Raw genomic sequence first — 25,339 nt, 5'->3', positions numbered from 1 at the left:
TGCCCTTGGACACCAAGAAATTGTTGAGAAGATGATTAGTAAACTCGGTTCCATTATCACTGCGGATGCGTCTAACTGGAAGCTTGATCTGAAGTTCGATTTCTTTGATGAAGTTGATGAAAATCTCCGGTGTCTCTGATTTGAGTCTGAGGAAGAAGACCCATGTGAAGCGTGTATAATCATCAACAATAACCAGTATGTACTTCTTGTGGTGGAGACTGGATACGGTGGATGGACCGCAGAGATCAATGTGCAATAGCTCCAGTGATTCAGAAATGGAAGAGTCCATTATCAGAGGATGAATTGCTTTGGATTATTTCCCACATTCACAAGCTGGACAGAGAGTATCGTTGCAGAATTTGAGAATGGGGAGACCACGGACTAGTTCTCCAGTGACTAAATTGTTGATGTACCGGAAGTTGAGATGAGCTAGCTTGCGGTGCCATAACCAGCTGACTTCGGATACAGCTTTGGACAGGAAACACAGCTGCGGTCTCCCAATGATTAGAGAGACATCCAAAGGGTACATGGTACCTTTGGATCGGGATTTGATTAGGCATGTGTTCCTATCACTTGTCATCACGTAGCAAAACTGATCATCAAACTCAACTCTATGTCCTGCTTTACATAGTTGGCCAACACTGATGAGATTGTGTTTAAGGCTTTCTACATAAGCAACCTTCTGAATGGAAAATTTCCCCGTAGTGAGAACACCGTAACCTCGGATGACACCATTCGCATTGTTGCTGAATGTGACATTTCCACCATTGCATATTGCCCTGAAATCCCGAAGGTACTCTAACCTTCCGGTCATGTGCAAGGAGCAGGCACTGTCAATTAACCATTCATCTTCTTGTTCCTCCTTGCACAAGGCCTGAGAGTTACACAGTTAGTTTAGGCATCCAAACTAGTTTGGAGCCTGGGGCAATTGGTGAATTTCTAAAAGATGCATGGACCGAGGTTGCTGGGACGGGTCTCTTGTCAACTTTTAATCCTAGTCCTAGGTGTTTGTTTAGATTTGGAGTGTTGTGAGGTTTTGAAAAAGTACAAGGTTTCTGACTCCGATTCGATTTGACATAAGATAAATCCTTTTGACAACTACACTGACATTTACAAAATAAGATTTTGTCATTGGATCTGACACTATGCTTGGTCAACGGTCTATAGGATGAATTGGACTTGATACCGGTCCGAGGTTGAAAAGATCTGACATGAGTGTTGTTTGGTTTCTGAAAAGTTTGTTTTGAACGAGGTTTAGCACGTGTAAATCTTTGAGTCCTTTTAGGTGGATTTGGTAAAACACCCTTCCATTTGTTGAAATTTTGACGTGACTTTAAAAGTGGTGGAGTGGGTAAAATACCTTTCCATATAGGATCATTTGAGGAATAGACCTGAAAAACATAGTTTCGAAAAGACTTAACACCCTTTTGGGTTGTGTCAGAAGTGATAGGAATGACTTTTGAAACTGAACTTTCCTCTTTGTTCTTTTTGTCGATAGGAAAGTTTTTTGAAAAATAGTGTGAGAAAACAAATTTTCTGGACTTTTGGATTTTGGAAATCTGACACGCTTCTTGTTTTTTGAAAAGGTTTGTCTGTTTGTGCCTCGAGATCTAATTTCCTCTTTGAAGGCCCTTTTGGCTAAAGATTTTGGTGAACCGCAGTCATTGTTGTTCAACTGCGGTTTCCTGGAATTTTTAGAATGATTTTGAAAACGAGGGCTTGAGTCATCAGAACTTGAAGATTCAGGGACTTGAGAGCATTGACTGCGGTAGGGATGACTTGACTACCGCTGAGTAAGTCATAGATGGGACTTCGGTGGGACATTTGTGAGACATTTGACTATAGTGAGAGACACTGCGGTCTGAGGACAGAGATGGGAAGTCTTTGGAAACTTCGGGGCCCTCAACAACAATCTCTTCATCAACTACGGATGAAGTTTGAGAATTTGGATAAACGGTGCCACAGATAGGAATTTGATCACATGTGTGACCCGAAACCTCAGGCACAATTTTCTCAATGACACAATTATTGCTTAGATTGTGCAGTCTACCGAAGTGAGTTTTGATATCTTCGGGAAAGGTTTTGTCATTGACTGGGAAATGAAATTCTCGGTCTGGAGGGACATACAGTCTGTCTTTGTTGAACCGGGGTGAGGAATCCATTGCGGTAGGATATCCATTCGACCAACCCCAATTGTATATATTTTCCACGGTTCCATTGTTTACCAAATTTTCAATAGATTCACTTTCATTAAACAATTTTTCAATTAAGAGATTTAAGCGTACAATTTCTCTCTGAGCTAAATCTCTCTGGTTCAAAGCTATCTCTAATTGGGTTTCACTTAGCATTCTTGCATCTTTTTGTAACTCTAGGTCCTTCTCTAACATAGCCATCTTAAGTCTTTTGTTATCCAGTCGTCCTCTTACGTGGAACATCTCTTGGGACGCAATGTTCTTCTCATCTAAGGCTTTATTATAGTTTGTAAGGACGGCAACACAAGTGTCATTAAGATCATCTATGTAGGGCTGACAGTCATGCATGCTATAATTTAGAGTTTGGATCATGAGTTTTACCTGTTCGACGATGCTTAGAGTTCCATCCTTTGCCATGTAGCAGTAGTTCTTGTTCAACATTGTAGACCCATCATCATCCGTAGTGGCCAGCATGTAGATTTTCCCTTTTCCTTTGACACTATTGATGGCTTCATCTTCATCTCCGGATGACCAAACTTGATGGTCTCTTTTGACTTGGGCTACGTATGCCCTTCCTTTTTCCTTGTCTTCCAACTCTTGAGCCATTCTAAGGTAGAATGCTCTGTCTTTTACTACATTGGCCTTATAATCTCTTGTAAAGTGATTCTCTTTGTTGCATTTGTGACAAATCACCACATCAGTCTTGTCTTCTGGGGGAGTACCGGAGTCAGTGGTTTGAAGAGACTGCGGTATCTCCTTTGGCTGATTGTTTTGAGATTGCGGTGGTGGATGAGAACTTTTGGGATATCGAGGATGGTTATTCTGGGAACCAAAGTTACGGTTGAATGGAGGTTTGTTGAACTGCTGATTCTTGCAGAAGGAAGGAGGTGGTAGACGGTTGAACTGTTGGCTAACAAGAGCAATAGCCTTCTGAAATTCTTCTTCATCGTCATATTCTGAGTCAGCTTCGTGTGACTGCGGTGGAGTGTCATACGATGTAGAGTAAGGTGATTGCGGTGGAGCTTATGCTATGAGAGCAAGTGGTCCTCCGAAGTCAGCATAGTCTTTGAGTACGGTTGATTCTTGTGCTTGAAGCTCTCCATAGAGCTTGTAGAGAGACAATGAGTGAATCTTTCTATCGCCTTGGACTATCATCTTAGCCGTAGTCCAATGTCTTCCCAAACCATTAAGAAACTGGAGATTGGTTTCATGGTTACTGCGGATGGTTCCCGCATTGGATAACTTAGTGACTATCAGGTTGAACCTTTTGAAGGAGTCTTCCAAACTTTCGCCAGTATGAGCTTTGAAGTTGTTGAACTCGTTGAGTGCGGTAGTAAGCTTCTTGTCTTATGCTTGTTCTGAGCCTTCGTACAGATTCTTGAGAACATCCCAAATCTCTTTTGCTGATTTGTAATTTATGATAATATCGAAGTTGTCAGGAGCAACTCCACAGGAGATCTCATAAAAAGCAACATCATCATTTTCCATTTTATCGAGATCATCCTTGGTGGGACGGTTCATGGCTGGTTGACCTCCTCCTAACATGGTTGTGGCGCCGTCAGTTTGGACTGGTGTAAGGACTGGAACATGTGGTCCTTCTTCTACGGATCGCCATACATCTCTACCAAGTCTTCTCAAGTATCTTTCCATTCTTTGAGACCAGTGATGATATTCATTTGCTACCAGTATTAGGGCTCGGTTAGAACCACCAACACTGTTGGAAACATTCAGAGATAACGCTTGTGCCATTTGAAATTGTTTTTTTTAAGAAATGAACTTAGTGGTATAGAAGGCCCTTTGAAAAATCAGAGTTCCATTTTCAAAAAGCAACCACTATGGCTCTGATACCAATTGTTGAGAGAAAAACTTAGAGACACACTTGAACAAAACGTTAGAACAAGTAGATTGCAGAATAGTTAATCTCAAAGGATCTAAAAGCTCAACAATAATATTAACAAGTTAGAGTTAACTAGTTAGAGAGTTAGTTACGGAAATGTAAAGAAATAGAAATGACAGCAGTTGTTATATCAAGTATACACTTAAGTTGATTCATAACAAGGAATGCATTCAAACCGAGTTAATAAGGAAGATCAAACTTAGTGATTAAGTCTCAAAAGACTTGCTCCTGAGAGAGATTATAATCAGCTATGTTCCAGAAACAATTGCAAGTAAGAAGTGAGGAGTAGAAAGATAAAGAAATAGAGAAGATAACTTTGGAGAAATGTATTCAGAATAGATCGTAAGTTATCCGTATCACATACAAGATCATGAGCTCTTATTTATAGAGACTCATGAAGAACACTAGATTACAACTCTATAGCAGCCATGCAAGGCATACTGGACAATAGAGTGAATTACAGTAAGACAAGTAAAGTAATCTAATTAAATTGACTGCGGTAGCAAGAAGCTCTAATTGCGGTTGCTGATGAAGGAGTGACTGCGGTAGCTGGATCGTTGCGGTAGCAGGAATGGTTGCGGTAGCTGAAGTTTTAGAGGGTCACTTTTATGATTCAACAGCAGAATACCCACTCGTAGACCTGACACTTTGCCCTACTGTTCATAATAGGATTCATACTCGGTCCATCCATCATTACTTCGTGTATACAAGTCGTATATAATTAGGATTAGTAAGACGGTCGAATGTGCGACTCTGCCCCAGGTCCACAACTAAACAAGGAACAGGAGATAGGGCGGAAACACACATACTAGATCTGCGTAATCATAATCATATACCACCGTCGCGTATACACTTAATAGTGATAGGTGGGCTGTATTCGTCCTTAGCCTCTGTGCTTGAACTTGGTCTAGTGGATGAGTGGTATCTCGGAAAGGTCTGCGGACATATGACGGTAAGGCTTCGGAGGACAAAGTACTCTTCGCACAAGTACTTCGGGGTTTAGAATACGAAATACAAAACTGAGGTCTGGGTCGGACTGTCGTTACGAATGACGAAGGTTTCATGAATTTGATGGTCGAGACGATAGGAACATATGAACTTAGTATGGTGAGGACCATGCCAACTCATGACGAAAGATAGTAACGAAATCTTTACTGAACAAAGTTTTGGCCGATTTGAAAGAAATGTATGTTACACGATGATGTACTCCCTAGTGTGCTCGAAAAATGTACTCTTTGTAAATGTTCTAGTGCTTTCTGTTTTCCACTTGATGTTAACACTTCTACGTATCGTACCGCGATGTGCGCATACATACCGCGAAAGTGCTTTGTTATCTAGTATTGATACTTAAACTACGATCCTCCTTGGTACCACTACAATCGCCTGAAATATACAAGTTATGAATACTTAAGATGAATTGGACGGTCGACTGAGTAACTCTGCCTCAAATCCACAACCAAACAAGGAACAGGAGTTAAGGCGGAATCACTCACTCTAAGTCTGCAAAATCTTAGCTATGCACAACCCTTAATGTACATACTAAGCCATCATACCTTCTCAGAACGGATCCCTTAGTTCTTTTGAATATTGTGACCTACTTCATTATGTGAGTTATTATAATTACTTTTAAGTGTTATCCCCCAAGTTTTAATCTTAAATGAATATAAATTAATTTTCAAAGTAATTATTATTTCGAAAATGTACCGCTGTTCGATGACGACTTCGAGGTCGATTCTCCTGCGCTGATCATCAGAATTCTTCCATCCTTTCCTGAGTTCCTTGTTATCGGGCAGTCCTCCTGGTAGTGTCCGGTCTCACCACAACCATAGCATGCTTGGTTTTCGTCAACTCCGGGGACTTGGGAGATCGGTTGAGCCGGTGCCCTACAGAAACGGACTGTATGTCCCTTTCTGTGGCAGTTCAGGCACTGCATTTCCCGACATACTCTGGTGTGGTGGTAGCTGCACTTTCCACACTTCGGGAGGGTTCCAGCATATCGACTGGCAGGTGCTGGAGTAGCAGGTGTTGTGGCGGCGTACATAGTACTTGTTTGTTCCTCCTGCGGGGTTTCCTGTGTTGTTCGCTTCTTCTTCCTCTTGTTCCCCGACTTCCGTTTATAGTCCTCTTCCCTCGATGGCTCGGGAATAGGGACTTCTACACCATGGCAGACTCCGTGGTCGATGACTCGCTGAGCCAGGCGTTTAGCACTATCGAATGTGGCTGGGTTAGAAGACAGCGCATCTCCTTGGAGGGGGGCAGATAGACCCCAAATGTATCTTTCTATCTTCTTGCTCTCCGGGGTAACCATCCCGGGGCATAGAGCTTCTAGGTCGCTGAACCGGTCAGTGTAGGCCACTATGTCTGAGCCGACTATAGTGAGCTCCCACAGTTCTTGTTCCAGCTTTTGAACTTCGCCCAACGGGTAGTATTCTTCCATCATCAACTCTTTTAGGTTCTCCCAACCTATTGAGTTAGCCACTGATAGGGTCAGTGACTTTACATGGCTATTCCACCATGTCAGGGCTCTGTCAGAGAAGGTGCAGACAACAAGCTTCACTTCTCTCCCTTCAGGGCACGAACATATTTCGAAGACTGAATCTGTTTTCTCGAACCATCGCATCAGAGAGATGACTCCACCATTTCCATCGAAGGAATTGGGTTTGTAGTTCATGAAGTCCTTATACGAACACTCCCTTGGGTGTTCGTGAGTGACTCTGGGGTTGGTTAAGTGGGTACCGCTACCAGATCCGAAGGTACCACTTTCACCGAAATGAGCTAGAGCAGTTGCCACTACGGAGGATATCGTTGCTTGAAGAGCAGCAGGATCGAATTGTAGAGGTGGAGTTGGAGTTATCGGAGTAGCGCGTATGTTTGATCTGCGAGGAGGCATCTTTGCTAAAATAATACAAAGATGAGATGGAATAAGTCTAAGGCAATGGACACAAGCCGAAAGCTGAAAAGACAAGGTTATCCTAGTTCTGGGTGTATCGGGTCCTGACTTCCACGGGGTTCTGGAAACAATTCATAAAAGAGTCTATACCTAATAAAATTTATGAATTTGGAATGGCTATCCTCGAATGAATATCTATTGTCTGAATAACTGTTAACAGCTGCATGTAAGAAAATAATCCTAACATATAATGTGAGCAGTGTCTCCACTTGCTCATTAAGTTAACAAAATTATTATTTATTAGTGTGACGTATAAGACGTTATGGGTTACTTCTGTTGATCCTTCTTTGAAAGCTCCTCATGAACTTGCTCTCGTTTCCTCCTGACTCTTCTGTTGTCTACTATGAGGAAGTGGTTACATCTATCCGGGTTTGTCGTGCGAGAATGGAAGTGACTAAAGAATCTATGAGATTAAGTGAAACATTATGGGGTGATCCTTACAGAGTCCTCCTATAATTGCACAAGGTATACAAGTTGTATATAATTCAAGATTAAATAGACCTTCGAATAAGTGTTCCTACTCCAAAACCACAACCAAACAGGGAACAGGTAGTGAAGCGTAGATCACAAATTCTAAGTCTATAAAATCTCAATTATATATAACCTTGGGAGTATACATTGCAAGATTATAGACCTATCCGTAAGGGTCTTTTAAGTTATCACATAAGTTATTTGTATAGTGCCTAAAATACTCCTATAGTATTTAATGTAATCTACCTGGTATGTTTTAAACTTGTTATCGCGTTATAGTATTATAGAATACTCCTATAGTATTCTAACTCTAATGTACTTGATCTAGTATTCTCTTGACTTAGTATTAGGTAAGTTTTACGACCGTTGCAACACCACATCATTCCCAAACACATGTCGGTCACATCTCGAATGAATATAGTTGATCAGGCTATATTGATTCTAGCTATGATTACATAACTGTCCAGGTTTGACCATAGTGTTCAACCTTTAACTTCTTCTGTTCTGTTCTTCTTGTGATACTTGTTCTAGTAGGTATATATATATATATATATATATATATATATATATATATATATATATATGTATATATATATATATATATATATGTATAAGCAAGTATGTATACTTTTATAAGGTATCATTATATATTTAAAATATATTCTTATCCAGAGCACTTCGGCCCCATTAAAATATATCTTTTATCGGTTGATATACTTAGTTCACTATAAACAATGCTCTGATACCAATCTGTCACACCCCAAAACCGGAACGGCGGAAACGTTCTGGGGCGGAGGACGTCATGTTTAGTATCACAAGCCATGCATCATAGTAAGCAAAGAAATAAAGAACCATTTCATTAGAAAGAAAGTTTTTACAAAGTATGCGATTCACATAATATAGAATACATAGCAAATAACAAAAAAAGACATGAAGCTATACTGCTCCATCTTCTGAATCCCAGTGCGCGAACCTGTCTACTGGTCTCCTGAGAATACAAGTTACTTCGAAAGCGTAGATCAGAATTTAAGCTGGTGAGTTCATAAGATTATAGTGATGTAGTAAGTAGTAAGAAAGTTTGTAGAAAGTTGTAGTAAGTTGTAATATGTTATGTTTAGAAAAGTTTGCCTGTTCCTCCAGAAAATCCTATATTTCCTCCTTTGATGAAAGATAAGTAAAAATGACTCTACAGTCCTTTCTATGAGTATTAAATGGATACAAGTTATATAAAACTCAGAGTAAACAAACAATCGGTTATGTGTATCTGCCCAAAGCCCACAACCAAACAAGGAACATGAAATGAGGCGGAAGACACACATCCCATTGTTTGTTAGATCATCGTTGTATATAACCCCTGCGTATTCACTCGGTACTCACGGAGTTAACTGTAATAGTTCCTTTATATTTGATGAAAAGATTCTTTTAAGAAAACCCTAATTTCTTATAATAAAATGATAACCACAGTAGTTCCTTCTATAATCACTTAGTTTATACTATTTATATATAATCTAATATCGAACAGACAGTTAATTGTGTGAATCTGCCCTAAACCCACAACCAAACAAGGAACAGGGAATGAGGCGGAAAGCATACATCCAACTACCTATCGGATATTAATTATATATAACCTTGGTTTATAAAGTAAGGTATATAGAATCAACCACCTAAGGTCCTTTAAGTTTTACTGGTTTAATAAAATGGATTAAACCCTTTACTGGTTAAGTTTCTAGTTTTGAATACCAAATGTTCTTTATTTGAAAAGTATGTTTTGTACTAGAAAACAGTGCATTGAATTAGTGTCCTATGACCTGACCCATACATGGTACCCCTTATGATTACTTGGTGTACAAGGAACATATATATAACTAAGCTCGGATAGATAGTAGGCTGGGTGTATCTGCTCTAAGCCCACAACCAAACAAGGAACAGGAAATGAAGCGGAAAGCACACATCCTACTACCTGTCGGACCTGATTAATATATATATCCCTTAATGCATACACTAAGGAATCATAAAGTTAGAATTATAGATCCTTTTCTACTGAATGTATTAGACTCGACTGTTCTGTGTGTGTCGTTTGTAAAATGTGAGTTTTCCCTAGTTTATAACTATCTTGACTCGAAAATAGTTTGTATTAGCTTTCAAGTGGAACTGTCACTTACTGAAAGTAATGGGAATTTATAAGTACGCAGTTGTCTTTTGAATTGACATTCTGTTGTACTAATTACCTTAAAATATGTTTGTTTTAGTAAGGTCATGATGTGAAGGCTAGTACCCTTACTATACGCTCTCCCTGTCAAGAGATTCTGGGGACCAAACGCGACTGTAGCAACCAATTGCTAGCCGTGTAATTCACATTAAAGTTATATGATCATGTATACCCAATTTAACTATCACCTTTTGTTAAGAACGATGAGATAGTGATTCATTGGTATGATTAGATCCTGTAGTTGTTCTATGCTATAGCATCTTAGTATGTTCGTTCTGTTATAGTATCTTAGTATGTTCTATTTGAAGTATTGTATCTACCTCCTTGTTTCTCTTTATGTTATCATGTATTGTATCTACCTCCCTGTTTCTCTTTATAGTATGTTCTAGCATCTAGTATGAACTGAACCTCTAAACTATACCCCTTATAGTTTAGTAGTATTTTACTTGAACTGTTATTGAAAAGACTCATTTTACTATTAAGTTATGCTTGCACTTTAAAAACGGAGTTTGGTTAAACTATAAAGTAGCATAACTTTAAAAGAGTTTTTGAAATGTTTTGATCACTTATAAAAGACATAAGCAATCTTTTGAAAGATGTTTATAACAAACAATTACACAATTATCATTGTGTTCAACTTGTATTCCCCCCCCCCCCCTTAAAAGCATTTAAAAGAGTTTAAAAGATTGATTACGGGGTATGAACTCACCTTATGTGGGTGATTCAACGAATAAGCGTGTAAGGATGAGAAGTTCCACGAATGAAGTCCCGAGACACAACAAGTCCTAAATGACATATATGGCATATAAAGGCATGAATATAGTGTTTATAAGCAACTATATGAAAAGGAAACACCTTAAGGGACTAGGAAACACTTTGACCAAGTGTTGGAATCACATGTGGTTCATCAAAGGGATGTTTAAGGTCATCATATGGTGTTTACGGCCATGCGTTTACGGCCATGGAGTTTACGGCCGTAAACTCATGGTACAAAGGTGCATAAGAGGGGTTTTGAAGGCTTGGGAAGCTTGAGGGACCATTTCTCTACACAAGGATGAGGAAAATCAACTTATTGGAGGGGGTTGAGGTGTTTACGGCTACACCAAAAGTGTATGGCCATAAACTCACCAAATGGTCTCATTTTGGGTCTTAAAGGGAATGGTTCTCAAAGGTTCAAGTGTCTCAAAGGTTAGCTAGTGTATAGAAGTGTTTAGGGCTCAAATCTTGGCCATATTTAGGGTTTACGGCCAAGGGAGATGCTCTTTGGCCGTAAACTCTAATTCATGTTGAGTTGGGTGATGTTTCAAGGCTATGACCTAATGTCTAACATGGTATACTAGAAGATGGATGGAAAACTCACACTTTTGAGGCCTTAGATGAGTTCACGGCCACCAAGAACTAGTATGTGTTCTTGGTGTTCTTGGTGAAAGATGAAGATCTAGCAAAAAGTTGATTTCCATGGATGAAATCAAAGGGTGATTCATGAGTAAGAAGGGTAATCAACAACTAGAGGGAAGAATCACTTACTTTTTGAAGATCGGGAATGAAAATCTCGATGATACTTGAAAGAGAATGGAAATGTTCTTGAGGTGTAAGTGAAATAATGAAGGAAAAGTGAAGGAATGATGACTTATATGGGAGTTTACGGCCAGCCATGACTTTATGGCTATAAACTCATGAGTCTTGGCCGTGAACTCCTTTTTGGTGGTCTTTAGGCTTGAATGTTGCATAGTGTCTCTAGCAGGTACATTCTAACACTCATTCCTTAAGTGTACTAGGCTTAAAACTCCTTAGAATGACCTTTAACAAGGCTAGAACTCATTTGAAATGAGTCTGACACTCAGTTGAGTTGAATGGTTGGACTATTCAAGGCAAGAATTTTGAGGTTGTCACACTATCCATGGGTTATATTATTGGTTTAGCCCACTTACGTAATCATGGATCACTTAGCCAATACTATAAGTATCATTGATTTGCATAATCAATCCCTCCATATTTAATTAGTTTCTTTTGACCACAAAATTAAATCGTAAATAACCTTATTCCTCATAAAACCATCCTATCAAATTGCACTGGTGAAGGCAACCCAAAAGGATCATGTTACTATCGGGTCAAGTACATACCAATTATAGTTATGGGATTAGACACCAAATCCAACAGTCTCCCATTTGGATAAGTCTAATAACTATAGCTGCCTATTTGACTTCAGGATCCGACTTTGCAATCGTAAGCTTCCAAAAGCCGCTGTCAACTCTGCCCCAGTCAGTGACGTATCCTTTAGATAAGGGATCATATACACCTCTGTTCTCAAGATATCAGGTGGACAAATACATGGAACAGTGTCATACTTATTGTCCAATAATTTGTTTCCTGATTTCCGATTTGTCTGACATAGAACATAACTGAACACATCAATTTAGTTCTGACCGGGCCCGACACAATGGTCAAAACAAAATCATCGAGGGGCCCAAGATATCGCTTTTAATCCTATCAGGATAAAAGGAACATATAAACTTTGACAATATATGCTTGTACTAACTACTCATTAAATCATGCACAAGGACACGTTTTATAACATCAAGTTACTGATGTGTTTTCGCGCCATCAATGCATGACTAACTCATAGTCAACAAGTCATATATCTAGGTTTGAAGACATATATATGATATTATCGTCTCACGGTCACTCTTGATAAATTCCATAAAGTGCTTCAAGTGAACGCGGGTTGATTCAAAACTCAAATCTTATTTCAGAAGTACTCATGAATGGTGCAGCAAACCTGTTGCAATGCCTAACTCATCAGACAATCCTACAAGCCAACTCATGACAGTCTTCTTTCATACCTACTTCCAAAGTATGAACGACTGTGGATAGTTTGAATAAATCTTATTTATTCTGGAAGTCAAAACATGCAAAGTGAAACAATAGTAAATAATTGACACAGGACAGTAACTTTACTTATAAATAACTCCTTTTAATCATCATCAAATGTCAATTACAATTTAGCTATTACAAGTTTCGGTTTATCTAATCACTAAAACTAATATCGTCCTTTAGCCCAATGCCCCTTGCAAGCTGCAAGTGCTTAACCCTAGTCAGTCCCTTTGTAAGCGGATCTGCTGGGTTGTCCTCTGACGATATCCTCTTCACCACGAGGTGCCCTTCTTCTACTTGATGTCTTATGAAGTGGTACTTTCTGTCAATATGTCTGGATCTTCCATGATCTCTCGATTCCTTGGTTAAGGCAACCGCCCCTTCATTATCGCAGAAAATTTCCATAGGCTTCTTTATGGATGGAATAACTCCAAGGTCTCCGATGAAGTTTTTCAACCATATCGCCTCCTTTGCTACTTCGCTTGCTAATATGTACTGTGACTCACACGTTGAATCAGCTACAGTCTCCTGCTTGGAACTTTTCCATGTCACTGCTCCTCCATTCAGGGTAAACACCCAGCCCGACTGAGAGCGAAAATTATCTCTGTCGGTCTGAAAGGTCGCATCGCTATACCCAGTCACTGTCAAGTCATCACTCCCACCGAGGGTAAGAACCCAATCCTTAGTCCTCCACAAGTACTTAAGAATATTCTTAACCGCAGTCCAATGAGCTTTACCAAGGTTTCCTTGATATCTGCTGACCATGCTCAAAGTAGAGGCCACATCAGGGCGAGTACAAGTCATAGCATACATGATCGAACCAACTGCAGAAGAATACGGTATATGACTCATTTCTGTTGTCTCAGCTTCTGTACTCAGACTCTGAGTCTTACTTAGTTTGGTATTGCCTTGGATAGGTAAGTCACCTTTCTTGGAGTTCTCCATGCTGAAACGTTTCAACACCTTGTCCAAGTAGGTACTTTGACTAAGTCCTATTGGTCTTTTACTTCTGTTTCTCAATATCCTTATCCCTAGGATATAGGCAGCTTCTCCGAGGTCCTTCATAGCGAAACACTTCCCAAGCCATGACTTGACCTCCTTCAAGGTTGGGATGTTATTTCCTATGAGCAATATGTCATCCACATACAACACCAGAAAGCTAACTATACTCCCACTAGCTTTGACATATACACAGGATTCATCCTCGCTTCTCGAAAATCCGAAGTCTTTGACTTTCTCATCAAGACAAAGATTCCATCTGCGAGATGCTTGTTTCAATCCATATATGGATTTCTCAAGCTTACACACTCTATTAGGGTACTCTGCACTGACAAAACCCTATGGTTGACTCATGTAAACATCATCAGCCAACTTTCCATTAAGAAAAGCGGTATTGACATCCATTTGCCATATTTCATAGTCCTGAAATGGAGCTATGGCTAGCATTACCCTTATAGATTTAATCTTCGCTACTGGTGAGAAGGTCTCATCATAGTCAACTCCCGGAGTTTGAGTCAAAGAGTTCCCATCCATGTTGGTCTTCTTCTTGAAGATCCATTTGCACATGTGTGTCTTACGGCCCGGTACATTATCAACCAAGTTCCAAACTTGATTGTCATACATGGACCGAATCTTGCTGTCCATAACCTCCTTCTATTTGGCAGATTCGGGGCCTGCCATGGCCTCCTTGTAGTTATTAGGTTCATCCAAATTTATCAGTGTTCTATCACTGATAAATGTATCACCTTCAACTGTTATATGAAAACCATATAACACAGGTGGAACACTAACTCTACTGGAACGCCTTGGAGCTACGGACTTGTCAATTGGTTCCACCAGAGTTTCCTGCTCGGGTTTAGTGCTAGTGTTTGAGGTTCCTTCATCGCTTAAATCTTGAAGCTCTTCAAGGTCAATTTTCCTCCCACTTTCCTCTTGGCATATGAGTTCTCTCTCTCGAAAGACTCCTCTCCTTGCAACGAAGACAACATTGTCACTCGGTCTATAAAAGAGATATCCAAAGGACTTCTGCGGGTAGCCTTTGAAAATACATCGCTCACTTTGAGGTTCGAGCTTGTCATGAGTTTCTTTTCTCACAAAAGCTTTGCAACCCCAAACTTTGATGTGGTCCAATGTGGGAACTTTCCCAGTCCACATCTCGTGAGGTGTTTTGGAAACCTTTTTGGTAGGGACTAGATTAAGGATATGGGCGGCAATCTCTAAGGCATACCCCCATAATGAGATTGGTAATGAAGCTCGACTCATCATGGAACGAACCATGTCTAGCAAGGTTCTATTGCGCCTCTCAGCCACACCATTAAGCTGTGGTATCCTAGGTGGCGTCAATTGTGAAACAATTCCACATTCCTTAAGATAGTCAAGGAACTCGATACTAAGATACTCTCCTCCACGATCGGATCGTAGCATCTTTATCTTCCTGCCCAATTGATTCTCCACTTCTTCCTTAAACTCTTTGAACCTTTCAAAGGTTTCTGACTTATGCTTGATTAAGTAGATGTTGCCATACCTGCTGTAATCATCAATAAAAGTCACATAGAAGTGGTTAGCATCCCTTGTGGCGGTTTTGAATGGTCCACACACATCGGTGTGTATGAGGTCCAACAAAACTTCACCCCCTTCACAAGTACTAGTGAAGGGTGACTTGGTCATCTTTCCAAGTAAACAAGATTCGCAAGTGTCATCCGACTTTAAGTCGAATGACTCCAAAACTCCATCCTTTTGGAGTTGGGCTATGCGCTTCTTGTTGACAGGTCCAAGACGACAATGCCACAAGCATGCCTTGTCCAAAGCATTGGATGAATCAATATTCAACACATTATTTCCTAAGTTATCTACAACATTCACAGTTTCATATACACCATTGCAAGGTAATGCTTCAAAATAAAATACACCATTATAATAAGCATAAATTGCACCAACTTCATTATTAAACGAAAAGGTAAAACCTTTTTTGTACAAACTGTGAAAAGAAAGAATATTTCTCGCCATATCGGCCGAGTAACAACAATTATTCAAATCTAAATTTAAACCATTTCTAATCAATAAAGAATAAACTCCAATCTTGGTCACTGGCGGCATTTTCCTATTTCCCATGATTAAGTTTATCTTCCCGTGCTCCACATCCCTACTTCTTTTTAGTTCCTGCAAATCAGAACAAATGTGAAATCCACAACCTGTATTAAGGAACCAAGAATTAGCATGTGATGAGTTATTAGATTGAATACTGTAAATACCTGAAAATGATGGTTTGATCTTCCCATACTTTATGTCCTACAAGTACTTGGGGCAGCTCCGTTTCCAGTGCCCTTTTTCAATGAACATGGAAACAGCCAGCATCCTTCGGATTCGAAGAGGGATTAATGGAACCAACTTTGGTCCCACTAGAAGAGGATCCATCAAGGGAATTTCCCTTGCGGATCTTGGAGGGAGCCTTCCTCTTCTTTCCCTTTCCATATCCTATTGCCAGAACAGGAGCAGAAGTCGTAGTAGAAGTACACACAACCGATTTGCCTTTAAGGTTGCTTTCTGCAGTCCTTAAAAGCCCTTGAAGCTTGCTAAGAGTGACCTCCTCCTTGTTCATATGATAAGTCATACGAAACTAATCATAACAAGAAGGTAAAGAGTGTAGAAGTATATCTATGGCCAACTCTTCATCAAAATTGACATTCAATTTTAGCAAGCGGTCTACATATCTCTGCATCTTCTGCAAGTGAGTTGTGATGGGTTCACCATCCTTCATTTTGGTTGTAATCATGGAGGCAATGATCTCATACCTCTCCTGCTGAGCACTTTGATGGTATCTTTCCATCAAATCATGATACATTTAATAAGGATAGTAGTCCTCATAGGACTTCTGCAGCTTAGCAGTCATGGTTGCAATCATAAGACACGACACCTTTGTCGCATCCCTCTCATGAGTAGTGTGTTCATCGATTTTTTCAGGAGTAGCAGTGGTGACATCAATCACCTTTAGCTCTTTATAAAGGATATATTCTTTGTCCTCGTAACGAATAGCCATTCTGATGTTTCGAATCCAATCATTGAAATTCGAGCCATCAATAATGACACTCCCACATAGGTTCATGAGGGAGAAAGAGCCTGAAGGAATTGGTGTTGAATCATTGTTTGGGGTAGACATCTGAAAAGAAGAAGAACAAAGTTTAGATTAGATCAGAATCCTTAATATTACACCCAATATGAAATATTAAGGCTAGGATCCAACACAATATTCTGCAATTGCGAAGAGGGATGCCGTAATCCAATTGCAGAATATTTGAAGGTAGGTAAATGACGATTTACCAATTTCCACCACAAAAAACCAAATAGATTATTAGGTTTTAATTTGTTTGAAATTCCTAGATATTTGAGATTCATTGAACTTTTCAAAGACATGTTTAAATCTCGATTGTGCCCTTCAAGTTTGTGACTGGGATGCTGAGGATCACAAACAAGGTGTGAATAACCATGCAAATTAACATGGTACACCCAACGTTACAAATCACCTAATCAATTTGTCGGTTAACCACACGCGCTCCATTGATCTATGACTAACATCAAGCTATCATTTTCCACATATTGTCAGTCCCAGATTAGTGTGCCGGTTAACCACACACGCTCCACTAACTACTTAACAAGGTGCAAAGTGTAATTTCATGGATTAGCACCATTTTCACATTTTTTCTAAAGTAACTAAGATTGGGAATTAAATAAAAGTTTAGTTACTTTATATTTATCATTATACTTTTAATGAGGGAGAATTAGTGTCCTATCCTACCCGTTCAGCTAACGAACCTTCACCAGTCAAGGAAGCGGTGGGTGAGAGCGGACACCCATTAAACCACCATTTTATAGGCATTAACCTTATACCCCCCTTATAGACCGGCTTCGTGAATGAGGCCTACTAACGGTAAGAGTGACTTGTTCTTATATATATATATATATATATATATATATATATATATATATATATATATATATATATATATATATATATATATATATATATATATTATTAAACTCATAATATTATAAAGTATAAGGGTTGAATTTTAACTTTTAACACTCTAGGGTTTGGAATTAAAGTTTCATTTAATGAGACTATGCAAATTCCAAAACTTGAGGGCAAGTTTTGAAACTTGTCAAAACCCTTCATATTCATAACATATGAGTTTAATTTGATTTTAATGATGAGACATTTCATTTTCCATAACTTGAGGACAAGTTATGGAGGTCATTAAACATCAATTATATCATATTTCTAACAACTAAATTATCATATAACTCTTGATATAACTAAACTCATATACAAGGCAATTCTATATCAACAATTCTAAAACAATTTGGTTTATCATATAAAACAACAACTATTTTAAAACTTTGATAATTATCTTTCAATTTGGATGAGCATGATCATTAACATATCTTAAAAAAACATATTTTTATGATTCAAAACAGTTTGGGGGTAATGATCATATCCAATATTGGCCAAAAACATGAATTTCTGCACTCTGATCAGCCAACTCGGCGACTCCATATAGCTTCATTTCTGCATGGACTGTTCGAGTTCCCCAGTGGATTCGGCGAGTTCATCTGTCAGAATGCAAAAAAAATCGATTTTTTCAATTTTGAAAACAAGCAAGCATCAAATATAATAGAAAACAATCCCAGTCTCTGATACCACTGTTGGGTTTTGAGCACTATAACACTTCCTAAGTGCACATGCAAACCTAAATGCTTTGGATCTATGTTTTTGTGACAACCCGATATTTCGAGACAATGTAATGTAACACCAGTCAAATTTAGGTCAAGATATAACTTTCCTAAAATCTTATTTGGGTTAAATAAAGTGGTAGGAATCGTAACAAGGTTTTCATATATATAAAGAACACAAAAATCCAAGTTATAACGAAGAAGTTATAACCATTCTAAGATTTCCGACAAAACCGGCCACACCGATTAAACGAAAAACGCGAAGTTTCAATACAATAGTTTTTAGCCTTAAGTATCTAAATGAAAGTCGTAGATAACATTAAACTGTAAACGTACGTAAAAAGAACGTCCAAATCTGACTTTGTATGAGGAAGTTATGATTTTTCCAAGTTCCGGATATAACAGTAGACAGCTAAAAACTCGAAATAGAGATCGAGAGACTTTTGGCCGAAACAACCTAAATGAGAATCGAAGGTCTCAAAAATAGTAGCACAACGGTAAAAAGTCTGAAGAAAACGGGCATCGAATGAAGGAGTTATGAATTTTAAGCGGACTTTTCATGCCCCGGCCTATTAAAAATAAATAATTAAAAATAAAGTCAAAATTAGCCGATGAAGTCTAAACGAGAGTTGTAGAGTATATTCTCACCTACGCGTGCATATCAAGAACGTTGAAAACGGAGCTCGTACGCGAAAGTTACGGATTTTACAAGTATAAGGCTCAAAATCCGAGGCTGTCAGGTCTGCCACGACGTGGCACAGTTTGCCGCGACCCGGCAAGTGACTGAGGGCATCCCATCATTGGAAGAGGATAATATTTTGCTCACCAGGACGTGGCATAGATGGCCACGACGTGGCACCCAAAATATGCCCCTATAAATAGATTTTAAGGGCTTCGAGTTTCATTGCTCAGTTCTCTTCTTTCTCGCGTCGAAACTCTGTGTTTAAGCCCCCGAAGCCCTCCCAAAGCCCCGCTTTTCACCTTCAAGTCCCGAAGGAAGGTTTTGTGTTCCCGAGATTCCCGAGAAAATCAACTTTTCAAAGTCGAAGTTCTGCTCGATTATCATCTCGCTTTCTCCCAATCAATCAAGTGAGTTCATACGCCTATAAACTACACTTTCAAATGTTTTATCAATGCTTTTTATACACTTTTAAGGGGGGGAATACAAGTAAACACACGGTTATTATCGTGTGTAAACATAAAGTTTCACTATATACTCTTTTTATTAAGTAACTCATATGTGATTCATAACTACTACATAGCAACTTTCGTATGCAATATGTATTCAAGATAACACCTTGTCTTTTGGAAATAAGACATGTTTATATATATATATATATATATATATATATATATATATATATATATATATATATATATATATATATATATATATATATATATATATATATATATATATATATATATACGAATCAAACACTTTATTTATACTTTAAGTATATGTGGTCATTTATGTAGCTTTAAATATTATACTTTACATAACAAGTGGGCATTACACTAGGATTTACTACACTTTTATCTATTTTATCAAACTGTTTTCAAATCGATTTATAAAATGACATCAACTCATTATTGATTATTGTTCAAAACTCTTAACTATTTTACAAAACTTCTTTTATACTTTTATATTATTAAATGCATGCCTAGATATGTATAGTTATATAAGTAATGTTTGAAAGACTTAGGAAGGCTAACTCGTTCTGATTTCCTTTTCCTCGTTGGGATGTGGCTTTAGGGTATCGATTATCCGTCCGAAGGTCGTCTAAATATTAGTTATATATCATGTATACATATATAGACATAAAAGTTCCATCAATCAGTTCAATACCTTTGAGTAGCAAAGGTGTACAATCATTTCTTCAATTACTATAACGGAAGTTACTAGTAAACTATAATAGGTATAGTTTAGGAAAATACTATCGTTTACAAATATTATAACATAAAATACTATAACCAAAGGAACATACTAATATACCAACGTTTTATTTACAAGTATGCATTCTTCATAACAAGGATAATCTTTTCATACAAAAGGTATTTCATTATATTACTCGTGAACTTGTTGTTAGCAATCATGTGAGACATATGGCTTTGTTAGTACCAAAACGAAAGTCCCCATCTGTAACCAGAGTCTCCTGGAAGGAGAGCGCGAATTTGTGTATAGATCTATACGGGTTTGACGAACCCGCACCTAAACTGTGAGCTCCGGTTAGGCCGGCAGGCCTGGGGTGACAAATGTCGACATTAGTACCACGTCTAGTATGGTTAAGAGAAACTTACAAACAGCGGAAACAACAACTCTTGTACGTAGTAATATACATTTAACTCATACATTTAACTCAATCATGCTCAGGGGGTAATATCTATAACATGGGATATTATTAGCATGTTCACAATTCGGGAGAAACACCCTTTTAACCAGTTTTACTTAAACAAAAGACTCACAGGAAGTATTAAAAATATATTGGTTTACAGAGTCATCAAGTGCCTTAGCAATTTTATACATACATAAATCTATTATTTAGGCATGAAAAACATCATTGTGTTATAGTTTTGGAACTTTTAAACTACCACACACTTATGAATAAATGTTGGACTTTTAGAAACAAATATTAAAAAACAGTCAGGCCTCGATAAAAGGCTACTTTTATACTAGTAGAAAATATGGGATTTTCTAGGAGTTTTCAAAACATGTACAAACAATTACATTGAACAATTTCAAACGTTACCATCAAACTTATACGAACAATGACATTAATTACTTATGAACTCACCAGCTTAAATGCTGACCTACACTTTCAAAATAACTTGTATTCTCAGGTCACCAGTAGACAGGTACGATGACCAGGTTTTGCGAAGACGGAGCAGCCAAGACTCGTCTTTTATTTTGACTACTTGTTGTAATGTCTTATTACTATGAAAGAACACACATGTATTAAACTATTACTATTAATGCAATGGACGATGTTGTTGCTTGTTTACTACTTTGCATTGTTGTGATACATTACATGACGTCCTCCGCCCCAGAACGTTTCCGCCGTTTTCGGTTTTGGGGTGCGACAGATTGGTATCAGAGCATTGTTTATAGTGAATTAAGTATATCAACCCATAAAAGATATACTAACTATAAATACAATGGGATTAAAATACTCTGACCAAGAGTTTATACTTTTAAATAATAGAATATTTAATTAAGTATACGTGCCTGCATTCATACTAAAATCAGTGTCACTAGGATAGAACAAAAGAATTACGATTGTTGGGCAGCACAAGTAGACTTAGAGACATATTGTCAAAACTGGGAAGATATAGCCTGATCAACTATATTATCCGAGGGTTGACTAGCATGTGCCTAAGTATGGTTGTGATGTGGCAACAAGTCTAAAAACTTACCAACACTACCACAATGAGAACACTAGAACAGAACATAAGTCTAAAATACTGTAGGAGTATTTCGTGTTACTATAATTACTTACTTGAGAACTAAAAAGATCTTCGTTACTAGGCTAATAGTTGCTAAGTGGATGCACTAGGGTTATATGTAACTAGGATGTCATAGACTTAGAATCTGTGAAATTTTGCTTTACCTTTGCTCCTTGTGAATTTGGAGTTAAGGTCCCTTATTCGAAGGCCTATCCTATTTTGATTACATATAACTGGTATGCACTTTACAAATAGTGATGTAACTAATGAAGATCGTTTAATACTTATCTAGTTAGTTCGTCTAATAACTATTTCCTTACCCCAATTCTCACGTAGATAACATGGCTGGACTCCATTCCCACGACGACCCGTACTACCCTAACCATGGCAATGTTGGATGGCTCGGAAAGGAGCCAGTGAATGATCACCCAATCCATATGGATGATCATCAAGCTGAAGGCCTTGCTGATGGTTCTGACTCCGAACCTGAAGTAGAGAACCTACCCCCGATGGCTCTTGTTCCAAATCCTAACCCTCGTCCGGCTTTTCATGGTCCGACGCCCCCTTGGGTAGAATGTTTGGAGACATGGAGCGAAGAGCAAGATCAGCCTATGCCGTTTGATGGAGACCGGAGCTTCTACAACACAAGCGGAAGAAGCTCAGCAGACAGAATTCTTCCAATTCTGGTCCATAGAGTTGCCCGGAACGAGATTCAGGACAGGACAACTCTCCATCGTATTGCAGAGGTTGATGGAAATGCAAGAATGCATACCATTTGCACCAATATCCTTGATCACATAAGTGAGAGATCTGAGAGAAACCATGAGACCCTGCTGCAAGCACTAGCTGAAACCCGAGCCGAAGTCATAGAGCTCCAAGTACGCCAGAGGGTGTACGAAAGATACCTGCTTGATATGGAACGTCAACTAGCCGAACTAAGGGTTCACCATAGGGGTGACCGTCGCCAGCAGGAGTTACCTTACTTCCTTCTTTCCTTGTTTTAAAGAACTGTGTTCCTGTCTATGTTCTGTGTAGTACTTTCTATGTGACTACCTTGTACTGTAAGTACTTTTAGTTAAGTCTTTATGCTGTCAAAGACTTTTCTACTCCGAATATGATGTAAGACCTACAACAAGGTCAATTTCCCCAAACCTATTACATCTTAAACATCAATGATATCGACAGTCGGCTAACTTCCGTGTCAATCTTTGTTCAAATGCTTTCATCATGCTCTCATTGGGATCTATCTGAAACCCCATCTAGTCAAGTTATTGGACTTTGGTAATTTAACTCTGGAATCATTTCCAATTCTCTTTCAAAGGTTGGATCATGTTATTCACCAACCAATGGAACACCGATTTGAAACGACAAACGTCATGAGACCATTCTACGAACTTAATTCTACTCCGTACTAGGACTGCATCATAGGGAGGTAGGTCAAACCTTCGAGAACATACTTCTACTCTATAGGTGAACGATCGAAATACACCTAGGTCCAATGATAGCCTTTACTAGGAATTCTAGTTCAATTAAGAAGGGTTAGTAAGAAGGTTATTAGTATAATTTCCTCGCTCATACATTCCCCAGTTATATATAACGAAGACCTGGTAGACAGTAGTAGACAGTCGAACAACGAACTCCTTTCCTTTCGTGTTACAGAATCATGTCGTCATCCAGAAGTAGACAGTCGAACAACGAAGCCCCTATCCTTTATATCGACGCCGCCACATTCCAAGCCGCGGTAACAGCTGCCGTGACGGCTGTCCTTGCAAACCTCAACGCCAACAATGCAATCACGACTGGCAAAGGAATTGAAAATTTCGATCGTTGTATCGATCCAGGAAGCCAACGAATGGCAACAGTCACGGACGTGCAAAGTTGTAAAACCGAGAGGAGGAAACGAAATCGCCGAGCTCGAAAGGAGCGCCAACGACTCCAAAGGCTTGCCATACAACAGCAGCAAGTGGCAACTCCTGCCCCTTCAGCACCGGCACGACCCATTTCCCAAGTCCCTGGCATCGGGACCAACCCCGCACACGAAGGTTGTGGTAAAGCCGGACGCTTTAAAAGGAAATTTTCAAAGTGGGGAAACGAGGAGGGCACCCGTGTCCACGTAACTCTGACTAAACACCTCACTCCCACAACCAATACTAGTACAAACCAGACATGTCACCAATGCGGTGAGATGGGACACCTCAAAAAGAACTGTCCAATAATAAAGAACTCCGGCGCAGACGGGAAGATACTAAGGATCACTACCGCAGGAGAAACTACTCCGGACCCTCGTTAAAGTATCTAAGGCATTCGTTGTAACAGACTCGTAAACTGTTTAAAACTAGTGCAACTCGAATCTTATCTTTTGTGGGGACCCGTCAGTAAAGGGACCCTCGTGCTGCGTATATTTGTCTTTTGTAGTATACCTAGTTCGCAGCATTAGTCTTGTAGTAAACCTATACTACGGTAACTCTGTTAAAAGTTACATTGTTGTGTTTTGTCTGTAACACCGTTATGATAAAATCTAGTGCCTTATTTCCAAGTGATTCCGATTTCATCATACGATCAGAGTCCATTCGATCCTCACAATACCAGTTTCGTGCGTAAATCTCTTTCTCCGAAATCATCTTTCTAACGAAACCATCACTTCAGAACTCCAAAGTACTCATGCGTAGAGTACCTCATGTTTCTTATCCTTTCCGAAGAAACCTCAGCAAACCTCCCCAAGGTACCACTCGTACAGTACGTCAAGTTCAATCCAAAGACCCATACGGTTGACCTGTCGCTGAAGAATGTATACACCAGGGTAGTATATAATCAAGGTTCTACAGGTTTAGAATTAATGATTCCCCTTTAACTTCTTTTTCCTCGTAGGGATGTAAGCTTAAAGAAGAATCATTTATTCGACCACCTTTTCAATCTTAATTATATACGACTCGTATACGCAAAACTGTGATCGATAAACCAGGTATGAGTTCTAATATGAACTTCAGGATGGAAACTGCCTAAGACTACGAGTGATCGTGCTGCCATGCGAAGAAACTTAGAAGTACCTACCCTTTTTCCTTAATTCATGAGTAATCATACTTTCTTTTAGATCTTCACGACATCTAATCAACCACAAGGTTTTGACGTCATAATCAGTAGGAGTTGGTTAAGTCTACATCGAGCCGACATCATGTGCTTTGATAAAGCAGTTCGTCTTAACCTCCCTATCAAAGAACCTCTTGTTATTTATGGAGACAAATCAAGTACGAACCTTCGCATCATTTCGTGTCTTTAAGCTCAAAAGCGCTTACGAAAGGAATAACACACATTTCTTGCACACATCGTCGATGCGAGCCAAGAAGCGAGGGACATTCAGAACATCCAAGAAGTACGCGACTTTCCCGACACCTTTCCAGAAGGACTACCGGGATTACCACCACAGCGTCAAGTCGAGTTCAGAGTCGACTAAATTCCAGGGGCTACCCCAGTAGCCAAATCACCTTATCGTCTAGGCCCAACTGAGATGCAGGAACTCCCCAGTGAGCTTAACGAACTCCTCAGAAAGGGATTCTTTAGGCCCAGCTTCCCACCTT

The sequence above is a fragment of the Lactuca virosa genome, chromosome 8 (genome assembly GCF_052849685.1).
Source record: "Lactuca virosa cultivar CGN04683 chromosome 8, Lactuca_virosa_CGN04683_v6, whole genome shotgun sequence".
Classification (NCBI taxonomy): Eukaryota; Viridiplantae; Streptophyta; class Magnoliopsida; order Asterales; family Asteraceae; genus Lactuca; species Lactuca virosa.
The sequence above is the reverse complement of the archived record's forward strand: the minus strand, read 5'-3'. Positions refer to the sequence as shown.